The sequence below is a fragment of the Pelodiscus sinensis genome, chromosome 18 (assembly GCF_052426305.1).
Source record: "Pelodiscus sinensis isolate ZL-2025 chromosome 18, ASM5242630v1, whole genome shotgun sequence".
Classification (NCBI taxonomy): Eukaryota; Metazoa; Chordata; order Testudines; family Trionychidae; genus Pelodiscus; species Pelodiscus sinensis.
Genome location: NC_143069.1, coordinates 8,237,436 through 8,257,092, shown reverse-complemented (window position 1 = coordinate 8,257,092; position 19,657 = coordinate 8,237,436). Strand labels below are relative to the sequence as shown.

The following is a 19,657-nucleotide window of genomic DNA, read 5'->3' as shown; positions in this document are numbered from 1 at the left end:
CAGGAAACCAATGAAGCCTCCTGCCTCTCCCCCCCCACCCCCACACACACACCCTTCCTGTGCTAAAACGGAGCCACGTGAGGGAGGGTGAGACAGAGAGAGGGGCCAGTACAGCGGGGGTGGGGCATCAGAGAGGGGCAGGGCAAGGACTAGGGTGGGAAGGGCCAGAGGAGGAGAGAGGGTGTTTGTGCAAGTGGAAAGCTGGCGCCCCTCCGTGTTGCTGGGGGTGGGCAAACAGCTGAGAGTCTGCTCCCCTGGATCCAGCGCAGGGGGCCTGGCAGCTCCCAGTGCAGGCTGGGCCGGCAGCAGAAGGACAAACCAGAGCGGCTGGGGCTGGAGGAACAAGCTGATGTCACCTTCCCAGGGGAACGGCCCCACGGCGAGGAGTCCCCCCGCCGGGCGCTCCTAGAGCCACACTCCACTTTGCTCTGGTTCTGTGCTTGAACCCAGGCAGCCGCCTCGCTCCCACTGCCTGCTGGGACCTGCCCTAGGGCAGCTGTTTTTGCAAAGCACGTGGTGGTCACCTCTGCTCAGGCCCTGCCGTGACACCAGGGTGGGATCCTGGCCTGGGCTCTAGCAAAGGGCAGGGGCCGAGGGGCCAGACGTACGTACCTGAGAGGGCAGAGACTCCCACGCCGGCAGCTGGGGAGAGAAGAGGAAACCGTCAGGAGCAGAGAGGGGCCCTCGCACCCCAAAGCTTCCCAGCCCCACGACACCTGCGGGAAGGTGGCGCTGGAAGGGGCAGATTCCAGAGCAGTTGGGGCCAGACACGGCAGTGACAAGTGCTGGGACCCAGGAGACTAGGGGTGTCCCAGGCCGGCAGCCCATCAGCTGCCCCACCCCGCTCCGAACCCTGGTGCACAGAGGACCCCATTGGCACCGCCCCTAGTTGGCCCTCACCGAAGCAGAGCCAGAGGCCCAGAAGGTCCATGGCTGCCCCGTTGAACTGCTCCTTCCTGCCACGATCCAGTGCCAAGAGCCTCTCACCCTCCCACCAGGGCAGCCCCTTTTATGGCCTGCTCAGGGCTCTGCCGGCCAGCGAGGGAGGAGCCGGCCCGAGGGCTGGTCACAAGGGCACTTCCCGGCACCTCGCGCTGGCTCAGCACGTCCCGGGGCAGGGCACAGCTCTGCGGTCTAGAGCGCTGCCTGCCAGTGACCCTGCAGATGTCAGTCCCTGCCTCCCCCACGGGGAGGTTTGGCTCCTTCTGGCCCCAGAGCCAGCAGGCTGGGCCCAAGGAGGGACTCTGCTCTGGACAGGGTGGGCCAGGCTGTGGTGCTGGGCCTGGGGTGGCAGAGCGGGAGGCTGGAGCGGTTGGGGAGCCCAGAGGGGCGGGAGTGGAGTCCAGCCACGGCCAGCGAGGACAAGCCAAAGTCCGAACCCTGCACAGCACCTGGCCTGCCTCCTGCACCCTGGGCCGGGGGCCCAGACTCTCTGGACTAAGCAGCCTGGGCTCACAGCCTGGGTGGCAGAGACACCGAGACAAGCCCCCGCCTGACACAGGGTGGCAGAGAGCTGAGTCCCCCGCAGGGGAGGTGCAAGTACCCTCTCCCCTCCCCCCACGCAGCATGCGTGGCGTTCGGCTCTGGCCAACCCCTGACACCCGGCAGAAAGCCAGGGCCCCACATGACCCAATCCTGGCCAGCCAGCAGGAAATTTCACCTGCCCTGTGGGAAGCAGCCGGGAGCGCTGTGCACTGAGTGTCTGCAGTCTCTTTGGGTGGCTGCTAATACACAGGGGATCCGGGTATGGCTGAGTCAGGCTCTGAACTGACGAAAAGGCCCCGCAAGCCCCCAGATTCTGCCCTGAGCCCCAGGGCCAGGGTGAGAGCAGGTGCCTTTCCCACAGGCCCCTAGGAACTGGGAACAGGTCTGGGAACTGGTACAAGGTGGGTGCCCTGCCCTAGCATGTGTCGGTGACACCTCCCAGAGCAGGGATGGACCCGAGAGTCCTGGTTCCTGGTAGGGTTACCAGATGGTTTAAAAAAAATACTGGACACTCTTGATCTCAGACGGTGAGGGGGAGACCGGCCAGGAGGGGAACGGGGCTGGGCGGGAGGGGGTCGGGGGAAGCAGGGAGGGGAACCAGCTGGCAGGGAGCAGGGCTGGCCTGGGCTCACACAGATCCCGGGGTGCTGCTCGTCCCATGCACGGTCCCGGCAGAGCACATGGGCGAGTCCGGCCTTGGGGATTCCATCCCGGCCCTGCCCCCCACCCCTGCCCTCTCCACTGCGTAGTTCCATACGGCCTGGCTGGTGGACACACACAGTGTGAGCGTGTCTACCAGCCAGGCAGTACCCTACGTACTGATACTCATGATAATAATAAAACATACTTAATTAGAAAACAGCAGACATTTCTATGTCCGGTATTTTCTCGATTTGTTTCCCAGACAGAAAGCTCGAATCCCGGACTGTCCGTTCAAAACCGGACACCTGGCAACCCTGGCTCCCGGCCCTGCGGGGGGGTGTCAGTCACGGGGGGGTTGTGTGGACACTGACCGTGTCCAGGAAGTGGCGCCCAGGCCCTGCTTGTCCCAAGCCCAGGACCTGCCGGGTCCCTCCCTGCTGCCAGGGCAGACCGTGCAGCGCTCACCCAGCAAGGCTGCTCAGTCAGAGCCCAGCCCCCCCCGGTATCCCAGGCGTCCACCCGTCCCTGCCCTGATCCAGGGCTCTCCAGGCCAGCGAGCCCCACGTCGTCGAAGTGCTCACAGAGGTTCTCCGCATGCTTGTAGGTGCAGGTCCCCAGCGCCGCCTCCGTCCCCTGGCACTGCACGTCCATCATCAGGACAGGCTGTGACTCGGGGCCCGGGCCGAACACGCTGCTACTCACAGCTCCCACAGCCTGCCCGCAGCCCAGCTGCCTGCACACCACGGCCACGTCCTTCTCGTCCCAGCCGTCGTCACACACGGTGCCCCAGCGCCCAGCCACAAGCACCTCCACTCGCCCGGCGCAGCCGTGGGGGCCCCCCACCAGCCTGACATCTGGCAAAGCAAACAGCAGCTGGGACGCCTACTCCGGGCTGCGGGAGCTGAATGCCCAGCCCAGCGCGAGGCATCGTCAGCGAGTGCAGAACAGGGCAGAACGAGCTTCCTCCGTGCCAGGCAAATCCCAGCGCAGGATGGAACCAGCAGCACAAAGACAAACCAGAGCGGCTGGGGCTGGAGGAAGAAGCTGATGTCACTTTCCCAGGGGAACAGCCCCACGGCGAGGAGTCCCCCGCAGGAATAGCCTAGCGCCATGCTTCTTTGATCTAGTTCTGTGCTTGAACCCAGGCAGCTGCCTCGCTCCAGTTGCCTGCTGGGACCTGCCCTAGGGCAGCCACCTCTCCAAAGCACGGCTGTGGTCACCTCTCCTCAGGCCATGCTGTGCTGCCAGAGGGTGGGATCCAGGCCTGGGCTCTGGCAAAGGGCAGGTACCAAGGAGACAGACACTCCCAGGCCAGTGCTTGGGCCAGCAGGCAAAACCATTGGGAGCGAGCCCCACAGCACCTGCAGGATGCTGGTGCCGGGAGGAGCAGAGTCCATGGCAGCTGGGCCCAGACACGGCAGTGACCGGTGCTGGGCCCCAGGCCGGCTGCCCATCGGCTGCTCCACCCTGCTCCTAACCCTGGTGCACCGAGCAGCCCCATCAAGGCCTTGCCCCGCCAGCTCAGACTGAGCCCCTCTCCCTGTGTGGGGGCACGGGGCAGGGCTCAGCCACAGGCCCAAGGGGGAACAGGAGCGCTCTGTGTGCCCCAGCTGGGGATGCAGCCAGCTGGCGGGCGCCTTATGCAGACAGGGGCACCTCCCCAAAGCAGAGGCAGAGGTAGAGCCGCAGTCCATGGCTCCCCGGGGCGAGCTGCCAGGGAGCCCTGCGCACTTCCCCTGTGCTGCTTGGGTGACTGTTAACAGGCAATCCAGGTATGGCTGTGGCAGGCTCTGCACTGGCGAAAGGGACCCTCAAGCCCCCAGATTCCACCCTGAGCCCCACGGCCTGGTGAGGGCAGGGGACATGTTGGAGTGGCTTGAGCTGTAGGAACTGGGTCAAGGTGGATGCCGCAGCTTGTGAAGGTTCTCCGCATGCTTGTGTGACGTAGTGGGGGTGCCTTGCTAGGCCTGTGGCGACCTCTGCTGTCTGGTCATTATGCAAAGGGGGCTCCAAACCAGTCTGACCAGCCACCCCCCATGGAGAGGAACAAAGGAAGGTGGATGCTGCCCTGGCTGGGGGGCAGGGCTGGAGGAGAGTTAGTTAGTTCCTGGCTGGAAAGCAGGGAAGAAGGAACTGGGGAGGGGGCTGGGATCCCCCCATCTCAAAGGGGGAACTGAGGCCTCTTAGCCCCAGTTCCTGTAACCAGATCACATCTGTGCTATGCTGTATCCTGGAGGAGCAATAAACCACCCTCAATTCTACTGGCTGGTGGAGTCTGTTTGTGCCATTTCGGGGTGCAGGAGACGGGGGACCCCCAACGCTCCGTCACAGCTTGTAGGAGCAGGTCCTCAGCGCCACCTTCCCCTGGCACTGCACGTCCATCAGCAGGACAGGCTGTGACTTGGGCCCTCGGCCGAACACGCCGCTACTCACGGCTCCCACAGCCTGGCCACAGCCCAGCTGCCTGCACACCACGGCCACGTCCTTCTCGTCCCAGTCGTCGTCACACACGGTGCCCCAGCGCCCGGCCACAAGCACCTCCACTCTCCCGGCGCAGCTGTGGGGGCCCTCCACCAGCCTCACATCTGGCAAAGCAAACAGCTGTTGGGACGCCTGCTCCGGGCTGCGGGGGCTGAAGGCCCAGCCCAGCGCGAGGCATCGCCAGCAAGTGCAGAACAGAGCAGAATGGGCTTCCCCCGTGACCCTGGGCCCTTCGCCTGCATCTGCCTCCATCTCCCACTGGTCGCTGAGCCCCACAGAGGGGCACAGAATCAGAGTCCCTGCTGTGCAGAAGGGAAACTGAGGCACAGAGACAGGACTTAACTTACTCCTAATCACACAGTAAACTTTGAATAGAGCAAGGAATATAACGTCCCTCCACTCTAACCACTAGACCCCACTCTCTACCCAGAGTCAGGGACAGATCCCTGCCCACCCCTAAGCCACCTTTAAACACCAGTTCCTACTCCCTTCCCAGAGACGAGGACAGAAGCTTGGTCACTGGCTCATGCAGAATGGGGATCAAGACAAGGATGGGTCTGGACCGGAATCCTGGCTCCCCATCTGTCCCTTCCCCTCCAGCTCTTCCCAGTGCCCCTCGCCCCGTTTCCACTCAGTAGCGTGAGCATTGAACACCCAGCGCTCCCCGCGTCACTGGGGAGAGATGGGGGGTTTGCCCTGGAGATCGGCCGCATGCCGGTAGAGCACACGACTCCTGGGCAGTCACAGTCATGCCCCTGTTGTGGGGTCAGTGCTGGTAGTTGGAGGGGAGACACCCTGACTCACCCCAGTGCCAGCTGCACCTGTCCCTACCGGTCCCCACTCATTTGCATACACCACTCACTGTCCCGTCCCCCCACCTTCGGGGGAACTGGTTACACTCCCCAGCTCTGTCATTCACATCCGCACTGTCCGGTGCTGCCCAGCCTGGAGAGTGTCCATGGGCGTGTGACGCAGCGGGGACTCTGCCCACTTTTGTAGCCACAGTGTCACTCCAGTTGTGCACTCACTGATTGCTTTGTTGCGCTGTGTATGATTCCTGATGTCCTGTGCTGTTCTGCAGGGATAGTACTTTAAAGACTAACAAATGTAGATCAGCGTTCCCAAACTTTTCAGCATCACGCCCCCTTTTTGATTTTTAAGAAACCATCACATGCCCTCCCCCCACACACACACTCCATAGGCCTTCATCAGGAACTTGGTGACTGGCGCATGTAATGTGATCGCTTTAACAATCTCATTCTCCACCTTGTCTTTCCTTTTATTAATACACCCTTAGATTTCAGATGCTAAAGGCCTGGCCCAGTGTCCACTTTTGGGTAAGAGCTGAGGTACAAATTGAGCCGGGACTGGGGCTGGCCCTTGGGAACAGGAGAACCTGTTCGGAGTCAGTGAGATCGGTCTGATAACCCCTCCTTTGTGTAAGGAGCGGTGCCGGCTGTGGCATGGGTGAAGCTGGAGTGTCTAAGGGGATTGCGTGTGTGACTTCCTACTGGCCAAACTGGCAGCTGAAGTGGTTTGTGTGTGGCTGGCTTGGCACCTTATAGAGAAGGGCCCCAGTCTAGGGCTGTAAGTAACCCTGGCTATAAGAATTCTCCCTGATGTGACCCTCTCAGCGGTGCCCCGACCACCTGGCATGTTACACCTGCTCCTAACCCTTGTGCACAGACCAGCCCCATCGGACCCTACCAGCACAGACGGATCCACACTCCGGGTACGTCTACACTACAGCGCTAGTTCGAACTAACTTAGTTCGAATTAGTTAATTCGAACTAAGCTAGTTCGAACTAACGCATCTAGAACTAAAAACTAGTTCGAACTAGCGTTTTGCTAGTTCGAACTAGCAAGTCCACATTGAGTGGACTCTGAACAGGGCTTAAGGATGGCCGGAAGCAGTGCCGGCAGGGCATAAAAGGAGGACTTAGAGCATGGAGATGCTGTCTCAGGCTAGCCGAGGGCTGCGCTTAAAGGGTCCCGACCCCCACCCCGGACACACAGTTCTAAGGGGTGCCCTGCTTGCAAAGAAGTTCTGGCTTGGAGTGCCCTGAGTGCCCACACTGGGCACATCACACCACTCGGCCATCAGCCCGGCTGCACTTGCCGCAGGCTGCCATCTGGGGAGAGGGAGTAATTGGGGGGCTGCAGGAGAGCTTCCACCCCCAGAAGCCCGCAGAGCCAGCCCAGTCCTCCCCATCGGGGGCTCGTACCCCATTCCTCCCTCACCTCCTTCCACTTACCCTTCCTTAGCCCCCCTTCTTATTGATGTACAAAATAAAGATAACGTTTCTTCCAACATTGACTCTGTCTTTATTGAAAAAAAACTGGGGGAGACTGGGAAAAGGAGGTGGGAGAGGGGAAGAGAAAGGCTGGGAGAGGGGAGGGCAACTAACATGATCAGGGGTTGGGAACAGGTCCCAGATGAAGAAAGGCTACAGAGACTGGGACTGTTCAGCTTAGAAAAGAGGAGATGGAGGGGGGACAGGATAGAGGTCTCTAAAAGCAGGGGTTGGGTGGAGAGGGTGCATTCAGAAAAGTTCTTCCTGAGTTCCCATAAAGAAGGACTAGAGGACACCAAAGGAAAGGAATGGGTAGCAGGCTTCAAACTAGTAAGAGAAAGTTGTTGTTCTTCACAAAGCAAATAGTTAACCTGTGGAACTCCTTGCTGCAGGAGGCTGTGAAGGCTACAACTAGAACAGAGTTTAAAGGGAAGGGAGATCAAGTCATGGAGGTTGGGTCCATGGAGTCCTATTAGCCAGAGGGTAGGAGTGGTGTCCCTGCCCAAAGTTTGTGGAAGGCTGGAGAGGGATGGCACGAGACAAATGGCTTGGTCATTGTCTTCGGTCCATCCCCTCCAGGGTCCCTAGGGTTGGCCGCTGTTGGCAGACAGGCTACTGGGCTAGATGGACCTTTGGTCTGACCCAGTACGGCCATTGTAAGCTCAGGGCTCAGGGTCGGGGGTCTCAGTGGACCCCCTTGATTTTCATGCACACCTGGTCCTGGGTGGCCAGGCTGGCAGCTCTCCTGCCCTAGACGGCCACTTTCCTGTGCCTAGTGCGGAGATCGTGGACGAGGTCCACGATGTCCGCACTAGCCCAGGTGGGTGCCCGCCTCTTGCGGTCCAGGGCAAGCTCCCGGGAGCCGCCAGCCTGGTCCCGGCAAGAGGGGGTGGGCTGGGGGGCATCGGGTGGGTGGCTCTGTGCCGTGCCAGGTGCAGGGTCTGCTAGCTGGGTGCTGGCAGGCTTGCACCTGGCACGGGCACTGTAGCAGCCCGTGCCCCTTTAAGGGGTCCGGGGCCGGGAGGGGGGCATAGAGTTTCCCTGGTGTTGGCCAGAGTGGCCACCAGGGAAACCTGGGGAGGGCTAGCCTCCCACTAGTTCGAACTAAAGGGCTACACAGCCCTTAGTTCGAACTAGCTAGTTCGAACTAGGCGTTAGTCCTCGTAAAATGAGGTTTACCTAGTTCGAACTAAGCGCTCCGCTAGTTCGATTCAAATTCGAACTAGCGGAGCGCTAGTGTAGCACCTATTAAAGTTAGTTCGAACTAACGTCCGTTAGTTCGAACTAACTTCGTAGTGTAGACATACCCTCCCTGTGCAGGGGACTCAGCAGGGCAGGGCTCAGCCCAGGGCGAGAACAGGTGAGCTCTATGTGCTCCCACCAGGGAAACACCCGGCTGGCGGGCGCTTTACGCACCCAGTGACATTGTCACCAAAGCAGAGCGGGTATGTCTGCACTACCCTCCTAATTCGAACTAGGAGGGTAATGTAGGCATACCGCACTTGCAAATGAAGCCCGGGATTTGAATTTCCGGCTTCATTTGCATGAAGCCGGCCGGCACCATTTTTAAATGCCGGCAGTTCGAACCCCGTGCCGCGCGTCTACACGCGGCATGGAGTAGCTAGTTCGGATTAGGCTTCCTAGTCCAAACTAGCTTTACTCCTCATTCCATGAGGAGTACAGCTAGTGCGGATTAGGAAGCCTAATCCAAACTAGCTACTCCGTGCCGCGTGTAGCCGCGCGGCACGGGGTTCGAACTGCCGGCATTTAAAAATGGCGCCGGCCGGCTTCATGCAAATGAAGCCCGGGAAATTCAAATCCTGGGCTTCATTTGCAAGTGCGGTATTCCTACATTACCCTCCTAGTTCGAATTAGGAGGGTAGTGTAGACATACCCAGCCAGAGGCAGAGCCGCGGGTCCATGGCTCCCTGGGGTGAGCTGTGACTTAGGGGTGTGTTCCGATCTAGGTACCACTTTCAGGCTCTTTCACTGGTGAAAATCCCCTGCAAATCCCCCAGGTTCCTCCCTGAGCCCCAGGACCAGGGGGAGGGCAGGTGACTTTTCCACAGGCCCCTAGGAACCGGGAGCAGGTCGGGGTTCCTTGAGCTCTAGGAACTGGGAGACGGTGGGTTCCCTGCCCGAGGGTATGTCTACATTGGCCCCCTAGTTCGGACTAGGGAGGCAAATGAAGCATACCGAAGTTGCTAATGAATAATTTAAATATCCCATGCTTGATTAGCATATTCGCAGCCGGTCGCCATTTTAAAATGCCGGTCGCCCAATTTAACTTGCTGCGTGTAGACGCGGTAGTCCAATCCAAAACCCTTCCCTCGAATTAACTGCTACTCCTCATGCAATGAGGAGTCAGTGCTGGAAGCTGAGGGGGGGGGGGGGAAGCAGGTGTCTCTGTCCTCCCTGCCCAGAGCTGGACACCTCTGAGCTCAAATCACCGAGACTGGCTGGCAGAAGCTGAGAGCAGGTGGCCCTCGGAGCTCGGAGAGCGGAATAAGAATGGTGACGGTGTTTGCACACGCACGTGTGCACAACGGGAGGACAATTCACACAGCTGTACCTGTGACCCCCTCGGTCTGTGCTGGCCAGCGCCGTAGCAGTGAGCGGGGCGGTAAGGACGGGCACCCCCTACAAGAACTTGCTGTGGGACTCAAGACCCCAAAGCTGGACACGGCCCACTGTGGGTGTCTTGCTCCTGCTTTTATGTGTAGGATACAGCTTGTGCTGCCAGCTCAGATTAATGCCAGGTGCTTGGTATTAAGGAGACTCGTTCTGCCTCAGACTCAGTGCTTGTGAGAGGGAAGAACTGCCTCGGAGAGGCACCCAGTGGACATTTTCCCACGTTGCTGGGTGGGTGCTTGAGGCAGGGTCTCTTGTCTTGACATGACAGGCCAGACTCTGGGAGCTTCCCGGGAAGCTGACACCGTTCCCACCTCTGCCTCGGAGGCGCCTCTCGCTGCAGGTGGCTTTGCTGTTGGGCTGTTCCCCTTGGCAATAGGGTGCATGGGGGACAGGTGACTGGGTGTGACGGGTGAATTATTGACATGCACAGTGAGTTCTGTGGAAGGCTCACAGCTCCAGGGAGAAGGTGAGAGTTGCAGCAGTGTTCCCTGTAAGCTGAGTTTGGGCAACCACCCAGAGGACAGTCAAATGCCACTCAGCTAATAGGCAGAGCCCCCACAGCTGACAGTATGTGTTATTCCTGTGGTGCACATCTGCACATGGATCCATGCACATAATAACATTTATTCTGCACCTGGATGGAAAGAATTAGAGGGAACACCAAAGCCCCAGTGAAATCCCTCCGAGAGCACACGCTGTCAGCAATTTAGTGGCCCATCCAGGGAACCGCCGTTCAGTTCCACCCGCTGCGCCCGTCTGTGCGAACCCAGGGCCAGCTAGAGATGTGGATCCCTGTGGCTCTTTTTTGCAACTACAGCTGTGGCTCCGAGTACAAAATTGTGGATCCGCGCCGGGCTCTACCCATGAGCAAAACCAGGCAGAGCCGGCCTTCACCTTTGTTTTAGCTGCCTCTTCAGTTCTAGGGAAGTTCAGCTCAGAACTTCAGCCTTGGAAAGGGCACTGACTCATGGCTGTGTTGTTGTGCGGGGGTGTGCCTGGGCCTGCAGGGGCAGCACGAGCCAAGCAGGGAGCTTTCACAATTGCCGAAATGCCAATGCCAAGTCAACACTGGCACATGACTGCGCTGTAAACCCGCCCCCGGCGCTGTAACTGTCTCCACACTGGCAAGGTGCTCACTGCTCTGCTGTGAAAACTCCGTTCCCTGTCACTTGTGCACAGTTTCACAAGACGTTGAATCTTGAACGTGTGGTTCTGGGTGACATCAGACCCTCCTGGGGCAGGGTGGGGATGAGCCGGCATTTCTAAAGCAGGACTCAGCAGCCTTTTCAAACCAAAGAGCCAGCCTACCTCAGAATTCAGAACCAGTGGTCAGCAAAGAGCCAGATAAGAACGCCCATTCGCAGATCTGAAAATATCCAACTTAATATTATTGATCATTGACATGATGATTAATAAGGATGTAAGCAGGGGCTGAACTGCTGCTTGCTATCAGCCAGCTGAAAGGAGGGGTGGGAGTGCCCACTACAGTTGTTTAGCTCTGCAAGGTAATTAACTGTTAACTGTTGACATGTAAATACTGCTCAGGAGAGAATCCAAGGTGTGGCTATGGAAATCCCATTCAGCCAGGGCTGATGGAGGGTCAGTGTTGGAATGGAATGTGGAGACTTGTACATAATTTGGGACTGTTGTGGGGGTAACTAATCATGCTACCCCGAAATGTGGGAACTGTAAAACATGCCACCAGTGCTTGCAGGAGAGACACCATCATGGCAAGAGGTCTCGGAAGAACAAGCCTCCCCCCTTCCAGAGTTGAGTGAACAGAGCTGGGGGAAAGGGTTAAAGGACTTGTCAACCTGCTTCACACCTACCAGGTATGAGCTATAAGACTGACCCAGCCTGCACCTTTTCCCCTTTGTTTTAAGGACAAACCTAAAGCAGACTCCCTGAGGAATCTTTTTGTTTGCTAGTCCAGTGAAAGCTGGATTCATTTGGCAGCCCAGCTGGTGACTAAAGAGCTGAAATCACTGGTTTGGCTGAGAGCTAGACCTATTGCAGCCAGGAGCGGCGGCCGTGTGGTGTGGAGCAGCGGCAGGCGAGGAGCAGCGACCAGCGGCGGTGTGGTGTGGAGCGGCGGCAGGCGAGGAGCGGCGACCGGCGGCGGTGTGGTGTGGAGCGGCGGCAGGCGAGGAGCAGCGACCAGCGGCGGTGTGGTGTGGAGCGGCGGCAGGCAAGGAGCGGCGACCGGCGGCGGTGTGGTGCGGAGCGGCGGCAGGCGAGGAGCGGCGGCAGGCGGCGGTGTGGTGTGGAGCGGCGGCAGGCGAGGAGCGGCGACCGGCGGCGGTGTGGTGTGGAGCGGCGGCAGGCGAGGAGCGGCGACCGGCGGCGGTGTGGTGTGGAGCGGCGGCAGGCGAGGAGCGGCGACCGGCGGCGGTGTGGTGTGGAGCGGCGGCAGGCGAGGAGCGGTGACCAGTGGCAGCAGCAGACAAGGAGCGGCGACAGGTGCCCAGTGGAGCGTCCAGAGGGCTGGGATGAGACAGCTGGTGGAGCGTGGTGGAGTTTCGTATAAGGTGCCCCCATCTATCCTCCCATTTCTACCCAGGTTGGGAGGTGGAACCCTGCGGGTGAACTTTGGGACTCTGGGTGGCACAGACCAGGGACAGAGACTTTTGGGATGTCGGACTCTGTGGACTTCGGGTGATTTTTGGCTGGGGTGGGGGCTTGGCTCATGTTTGGGTTATGAACCCCAAGTTAATGCCGTATGAATTCTCTCTCTGTTTCATTAAATGTTTCTTTCCTACACTCAGACTCAGTGCTTGCGAGTGGGGAAGCATTGCCTCTCAGAGGCGCCCAGGGATGTGTGAATTTCCCAGATCACTGGGTGGGGGCTCGAGCCGGTTCTTTGTGAGATTGACACCAAGATATTGAACCCAGCCCTGGTTACTGCCAGGCCTACCCGGCAGAAGGGTTACAAGAGGATAAATGAAACATTGCGCTCACAGACTTTATTTAATGGGACTTCTGCTGCTGCTGCTGCTGCTGCTGCTTCTGCTGCATCTTTTTGCACATTTCTTTGACATTTACATCACCACTGGTCGAATCCAGGTTCATGCAAGCGACATGAGTAACTGCGCATTTTTAAATTTGTGAATTAATTTTTCATTTTAATTGTAAAAGTTGTGTGTATGTTGGGAATGACAAAAGAGCCACATTTGGTTCCAGAGCCATAGGTTGTAGACCCCTGATCTAAAGCATCAAAAGGCTGCAGAAGCCTGATTCTTACTGATATTCGGAGGGAATCGGACCATCGAGTTGCTAAAGGAGCACTCGAGGAAGGCACGGCCATCGAGGGGAAGTTAGATTAATTGTTTGCATCAGTCTTTGCTGGAGGGGTTATTGGGGAGATACCACAGCCAAGAGTTTCGTTAAGACGGCACATCTGAGGAACTGCCCCAGACTGAGGTCTGACAGCAGAGGAGACCTCGGAGCAGACTGGTACATTAACCAACAACGAGTGTGACAGCCCCAGACCGGTTGGCTGCAGGAGTCTGGTGGAAGCAAGTCCACTGGCCACGGGATAAAGAGATTTCTGTGCTCAATGCCCAAGGCAGCGTTTCTCCAGAGCAACCAGGAATGTGCTGGAATCAAGTAAGCCTGGTCACCTGGAGCCAATTAAGAGCTTGCTAGAAGCAATGAAGCAGGCTAATCAGAACACCTGCCGCCTGTGAAGGACCCACTGGGATTAGTTTCAAAGACTCCCCTTCTGGGAGGGTGAGGGGCTAGGAGGACAAGCATGGTCGGGTGCCAGGAGAAAGGTGCTGGGAGGGGCTGTATGGGAACTGATGCAGGGCAGGGCTACAGCTCTGGTAGTGGAGGAAAAACTACCTGTTGCTGCTGCCATTGGGATCTCTGGGCTGGAACCACACAACATTCCCTGCACCACTACAGAGACACCCCCCTGCCCGAGAGGGAAGATGGAGACAAATGCATGGACTGGCCTATGGGGAAGGTGGCCCAGCAGGCCGCCTGCCCCCAGAAAGGGAGAGAGGCTAGGCTGAGAGTCGCTGTGAGCCTCTGAGGCAAGTCCTAAGGGCCTAGAAGCGCAGGATGTGTGTGTTCTCCCAAGAGCTCTGCAGGTGCTGAGACGGGACCCTGCAGAACCCCCCTCTGTGGTATGAAACCTCCTGCTGCAACCAGGCGCTGCCCCAGATGGCGGGAAGGTAGCTGGTGCCACGTGGAAGTTCTCGAAAGGCCCCAGAGGTGTTCTTGGCACTTCCAGGCCAGGGAGCCCGTGTCAGGCCCAGGGAGCTGTCGCAAAGACCAGAGCGAGCAGACACGTCGGTAACATGGTACCTTGGGAAAGAGGCCGTGTGGCCTTGGCAAAGGGAAATGGAGTCTCGCCGGTGTTTTAAGGGCGTCTGTGTAAAGGGAGGCTGACTCCCATTGAGCCTCCCCATGCTGGTACACGGGTGTTCAGAGGCTTCATACCAGCTGCCTGGGCATGGGCCCCATTTCCAGCCGTGCCTCCCAGTCAGCACGCAACGGCTGTCGGAGCAGAGTGAGCTCCAAGGGCAGCCCCATCTACATGAGCAAACAGGGGCAGCTCCTGAGAACAGGTGTCTGGGAGGGGAGTGAGGTCTAGTGGCTAGAGCAAGGCACTGGGAGCAAGATCCTGGGTTCTATGCCCAGCCCCGGGATGCAGAGGCCGGTGTGTGCTGCCAGGCAGACCGTTTCCAGCTACTGGCCAAGGCCGGGACTCCCGCTCGCTGTCTCGGCATGAGTTCTGGAGGCAGCCGCCCACAGCTCTCAGGAATGGCCCCTGCTGAGGCGAGGCCTGGCTGGGTGCTGGGTGTTAAAAGCCCAGCAGCACAGAGGGGCTGAGACAGGATCCTACCTGCCCCGGCTCCACACGTCCCCCAGGAGCAGCCACGTGCCCCCTTCCAGCTCCTACACATCGGGGCAGCCAAGGGGTCCTGTCACGTCACAGGGGCAGGGCCCAACAGGGCTGTGGATTCGCTTCAAGACAGAGTCGGTTAGGGACAGAGAGTTGCTTTTATTGATCTCACTGTGTCACTGCTATTACAGGCTTAAGACTGCCACATGGTTACCCAGCTACTGCAAAGTAATACCCCAATCAGCAGAGGCAAAGCAATGCACAGGAGAGTAACAGGCACTTGGAAATGCTTCCGCCCGTTCAGGTCTGCAGGGAGTCCGGTTCCGGTCACCTCGCACGGGCCGCAGTGGGCGTGGCTCCAGCTAGGGGGAGGCAGGGCACTCCTCGAGGTTTAGGTCCCTGGAGAGACTCACCAGACAGGAAACTCCCCGCACTAGTTACACTCCAATTGTTTACCGGGTGGGCACGAACCTGGCTCAGCGCCGTTCTTATCGCTCCTATGAGCTGAGACCGAGGTCAAACTTGTTACTGCTCAGTAGTGTCCCAGCTCCAGGCATGGCTTAAAGCGGATAACGCCCAGCTGCTGTTCGGGCTTGCAGGGTCCCAGGCTATGTTCAGGTGGGTACAGCAGGGATGGAAACTTCCATCCCAGGCCTGCTAAGCTGCAGGACCCACATATGACTTTTATGTGACAGCTCCGCACACTGACCCCGTCCCATACCGCTCTGCAGCTCCCATTGGCTAGGAACCGTGGCCAATGGGAGCAGTGGGGGCGGTGCCTGCGGATGGGGCAGTGCACAGAGCTGTGTGTCCATGCCTCCACTTAGCAGCTGGAGGGGGACATGCTGCTGCTTCCAGGAGTCAAGTGAAGTAAGCGCCGCCCTGTTCCTGCCCTGATCCGCCTCCTAGGACTCCTTGGTCCCAGCCCACAGCTCCTGCCTGTACCCAGACCCGTCCCAGAGCTTCATCCCCTCCCGCATCCCAGCCCCTTGAGCCAGCCAGGGGAAAATGAGCAATGGGGGCGGGGCCTCAGAGAAAGGGTGGGCAGGGCCAGGGTGTTCGGTTTTGTGGGTTGGGAACCTACCGAGCACTCGGCAGCCGCAGGGAGACACAAGTCCTCCAGCAGATTCAGCTCTTTATTTGCATCTGCGCAGTCGAGATGGCTGTGACATGAGGGTCTCCCCCAGGGCTCCAGCCTGGCCATGTAGCACAGACACCTGCGGGGAGGGGCCATCTTGCACCGTGGGGAAGAGGTGCAGCCCCACCCCAGCAATGGTGGGATCCATCAGGGACGGCCCCTCCTTGGCTGGGGTTGGAATGAGGGACCTGGAAACTCCTGTTCTGATGGTGGGTGGGCTGCCCCACTGCTAATGAGACACCCGCCCCGGTGTGTGCCAACTTCGTGCTGCATTCCCCGGGGACCGGGGCTCAGAGCCCACAGAATGTGTCTCATGGGGGGCAGAGGAATGCTCTGGGTCCCTGTGTTCATCCCAGGCTGGGCAGGCAGGGCCGGGAAGTTGGAAGCTCAGACGGCAGGGGAGCCGTGGGAGGCCGCGGAGGAGCTGTGGATGGCTCAGCTCTCCTGCAGGATGAAGAGAGCACGGGCGGTTAGGGAGCCCTGCCTGCAGGCCTGGGCAGGGATGCAGGGAGCTCCCGACCCTTCACCCACCTGGGCACTTCCCTGAACCCCGCCACCCACATAGCTAGTGCCTAGAGCTAGGCCCTGCCTGGTCCTAGGACTCCTGGCTCCCACGTCCCCTGTTTTGTCTCCTGCTTCCACTCCCCTCCCAGGGCTGGGACAGATCCCAGGAGTCCTGGCTCCCAGCCCCCTCCCTTCTAACACCCTGGACCCCACTCCTCTCCCAGAGAGGAGCTCTCTCTATCTGCGCATGGCCGTGTACCTGGCAGACCACGCTGATGTCCTCATGGTGGGTGCAGTCATGGTAGCCCCAGACGCGGTGGGCACAGTTCTGCAGGGTCTTCTCGGTGCCTTTGCAGCGGACGTCATCCAGCCAGATTCTCCCCGTAGCCTTGCCAAAGCGGGGCCGGTCCTTCAGCTTTGGGGCCACTGGCTCAGCAGGGCCACAGCCCAGCTCCCGGCACACCACGCTGGCGCTGGAATTGGACCAGTGGTCGTCACACACGGTGCCCCACTCCCCGTCATACTGCACCTCCAGCCGCCCGGCGCACCTCCCTGGGCCGTCCACCAGCCGCAGCGCAAAGGGCTCTGCAAGGAAGGGGGGCGTTAGCTGGGGAAGTGCCCCAGTGCATCCTGGGGAGGCATGACCTGGCTGGTGGAGGGGACTTGACCCCTCCTCCCCCCCACACACAGATGGCTTTGCTAGCTGAGCCCAGCCAGCGGGGGCAGCTGTCGCCAAGCTCAGCAGGGACCACGGCGCATGCCGCTCCTTTGGGCAGGGAGGCAGGGGATGTGCAACGCCCAGGATACCCACGAGGCACCGGGGACTGTCACGTTATTGGATTTCAGTCGGAACATGCAGATCATTGTTGCGCCACCTGGTGTGTGTTTCCCCACATTCTGGGCCACGTGAGGGGTCCAATGACAGCTCCTGCTTAGCTGAGTCTGTCTGTGCTGCTCACATGCATGGGGGGGTTGTATGTAGAGTTATGGGAATGGGCTCTGCACTTATATCTTAAACATTGTGGCTACGTCTAGACTGGCATGATTTTCCGGAAATGCTTTTAACGGAAAAGTGTTCCGTTAAAAGCATTTTCAGAACAGAGCCCTTTTTGCAGAAAAGCGTCCGTGCCAATCTAGACGCGGTTTTGCGCAAGAAAGCCCTGATCGCCATTTTCGCCATCGGGGCTTTTTTGCGCAAAACAATACTACGTTGTCTACACTGGCCCTCTTGCGCAAAAGCATTTGCACAAGAGAGCTTTTGCCCAAACGGGAGCAGCATAGTATTTCTGCAAGAACACTGACAATCTTACATGAGATCGTCAGTGTTCTTGCGGAAATTCAAGCGGCCAGTGTAGACAGCTGGCAAGTTTTTCCGCAAAAGCACATGCTTTTGCGGAAAAACTTGCCAGTCTAAACGCAGCCTGTCTGTCTGGGAGACAGGAGCAGGCGTCAACCACCTATCGCAGAGTTTCTAAAGCGACCCACAAAGCCACGCTGAGAAAGCTGCTCACTGGCCGCTCCAGGGTTACTTGCAGGCTCCGTAGCCACGGAGCCTTATGGCTCCTATTGGCTCCAGTTTGCTGTTTTGTTTGCTACCAAGGGGAGCTGCGGGAAGCAGCATGTGCCAGCTCCCCTTGGCTGCAAACAGCGAACAACAACCAATGGGAGCCACAAGGCTTCATGACCACAGAGAACTCGGAGAACCTATTTGGATTTGGTGAGATTGGTTTTTATAACTTCTCCTCTGTATAGACTGGGGCTGGTCTGTAGCCAGATTGGCAGCTGAGGTGTTCTTTGTGGGTGGTTGGATGCCTTACAGAGGAGGGAACACACACACACACACACACGTCTTGGGCAACAAATCACACACACACAGAGTCTTGGTAAACAAATATCCCTACAAGGGCCCCCCAACCTCCGGGCTGGGAGGCACCAGGCGGAAAGGGGGTGAGGGCCTGGCACCAGTTCTGCTTTCTCACCTTGGCACTTGACTCCGGTGTCCCGGTGGTAAGGGCAGGGCTTTTCTGCCCAGTCCTGAAATTGGCATTGGGTCAGCGAGGTCTCGTTCCCGGTGCAGTCCAGCAGGCCCAGCAGGATGGGCTCCGAGCTCCGACTGAACTTGCGGCAGCTTTGGGTGATGTACCGCGGGCTCCCGCAGCCCAGCTCCCGGCAAAGCACCTTGGCATCTGTCAGGTCCCAACCCAGCCCACACACGGCGCCCCAGCGGCCCTGGTGGAAAATCTCCACCTGCCCACTGCAGCGCGTGCCGTTGCTGCCCACCAGCCGGACCGGCACCTTTGGCACCTCTGCAGGGAAAAGCAGGTGGAGAGACAGAAATGACGAGCAGGAAGTGACCAAAACATACAGAGCGAGGGTAGACCCAGGACCTGGCTCCCAGACTCCTGCTCTCACCACTAGGCCTTACTCTCAACAAAAGAACATAACGGCCATACCGGGTCAGACAAAAGGCCCAAGAACTTATTGGATAGTCTGAGCCCTGCTGTGAGTTTCCCAACATATGTCTGGATAGTTGAAGTCCCCCATCACCACCAAATCCTGCGCTTTGGATGATTTTGTTAGTTGTTTAAAAAAAGCCTCATCCACCTGGGTAGATGGCCTGTAGTAGACCCCTCGCATGACATCACCTTTGTTTTTTACCCCTTTTAGCCTAACCCAGAGACACTCAACACATCTGTCTCCCATCTCCATTTCCACCTAGCTAATTTAGACCCCATCATTTTATATGTCTAGTCGGGATTACGTTTTCCAATCTGCAATACTGTACATTTATCAGCGTTAAATTTCACTTGCCATTTTGTTGCCCGGTCACCCAGTGACAGTCTGCCTGGGACTTAACTACCCTGAGTACTTGTGTATCATCTGCAATTTTGCCACCTCACTGTTTATCCCTTTTTCCAAATCATTTTATGAATATATGGAATAGGACTGGTCCCAGAACAAGCCCCAGGCAGACAGCACTAGTGACCTCTCTCCATTCTGAAAACTGAAGATTTAACCCTGTCCTTTGTTTCCTCTTTCCTATCTTGAGCCAGTAATCAATCCTTGTCATGTTGCTGAATTGGAGGGAAGCAGCCAGATCGCTGCTGCACCCCTAGGTGGGGATGTTGGCCCCAGAAATTGGTATGGGGGGAGCCATGTGGGGTATTGAATGGGAGCTTATTGTTTGTTAATCTTATGTACAATATTTATGTGAGTATATAATGTCTGTGTGTGTAGGTAGGTATCTGTAATCTGTGTGGAAGCTGAATATTTCTGTGAATGTGGTTAAGCATGGCTATAGACAGGCTGAGTAGCAAAGCCCTGTGGAACAATGACTCTCAATAGGCTATGGACACACCCAAAGAATGGGATTTGTCACCTGAGGGCAGCCAGCAGGAAACATAGAGATTGGCCTCTGACCAGGTGACTGGCTGCATACAAGAAGAGGTCAGGAAGGGAATAAAAGAGGCCATGTGGTCGAGGCCATTTTGTTCTCAGCTCAGCACTTCATCCCAGAGGCAGCACTGCAGGGATTGAAGAGCCCGGAAGACCTGGGAACCCATCCTGATCGTAGGATGTGCAATAAGGACTTTTAACCAGCAGCTGTAACATCCCTGCTAGAGCCTG

At 58.2% G+C, this 19,657-nt stretch overlaps 1 protein-coding gene across 1 annotated transcript in view; it reads right to left on the bottom strand.

Annotated features, from left to right (window-relative positions):
• Positions 1-19,657, bottom strand: part of LOC102449031 (scavenger receptor cysteine-rich domain-containing protein DMBT1-like) — an 87,139-nt gene that overhangs the window by 7,386 nt on the left and 60,096 nt on the right. The gene's annotated exons all lie outside the window — the stretch shown is intronic.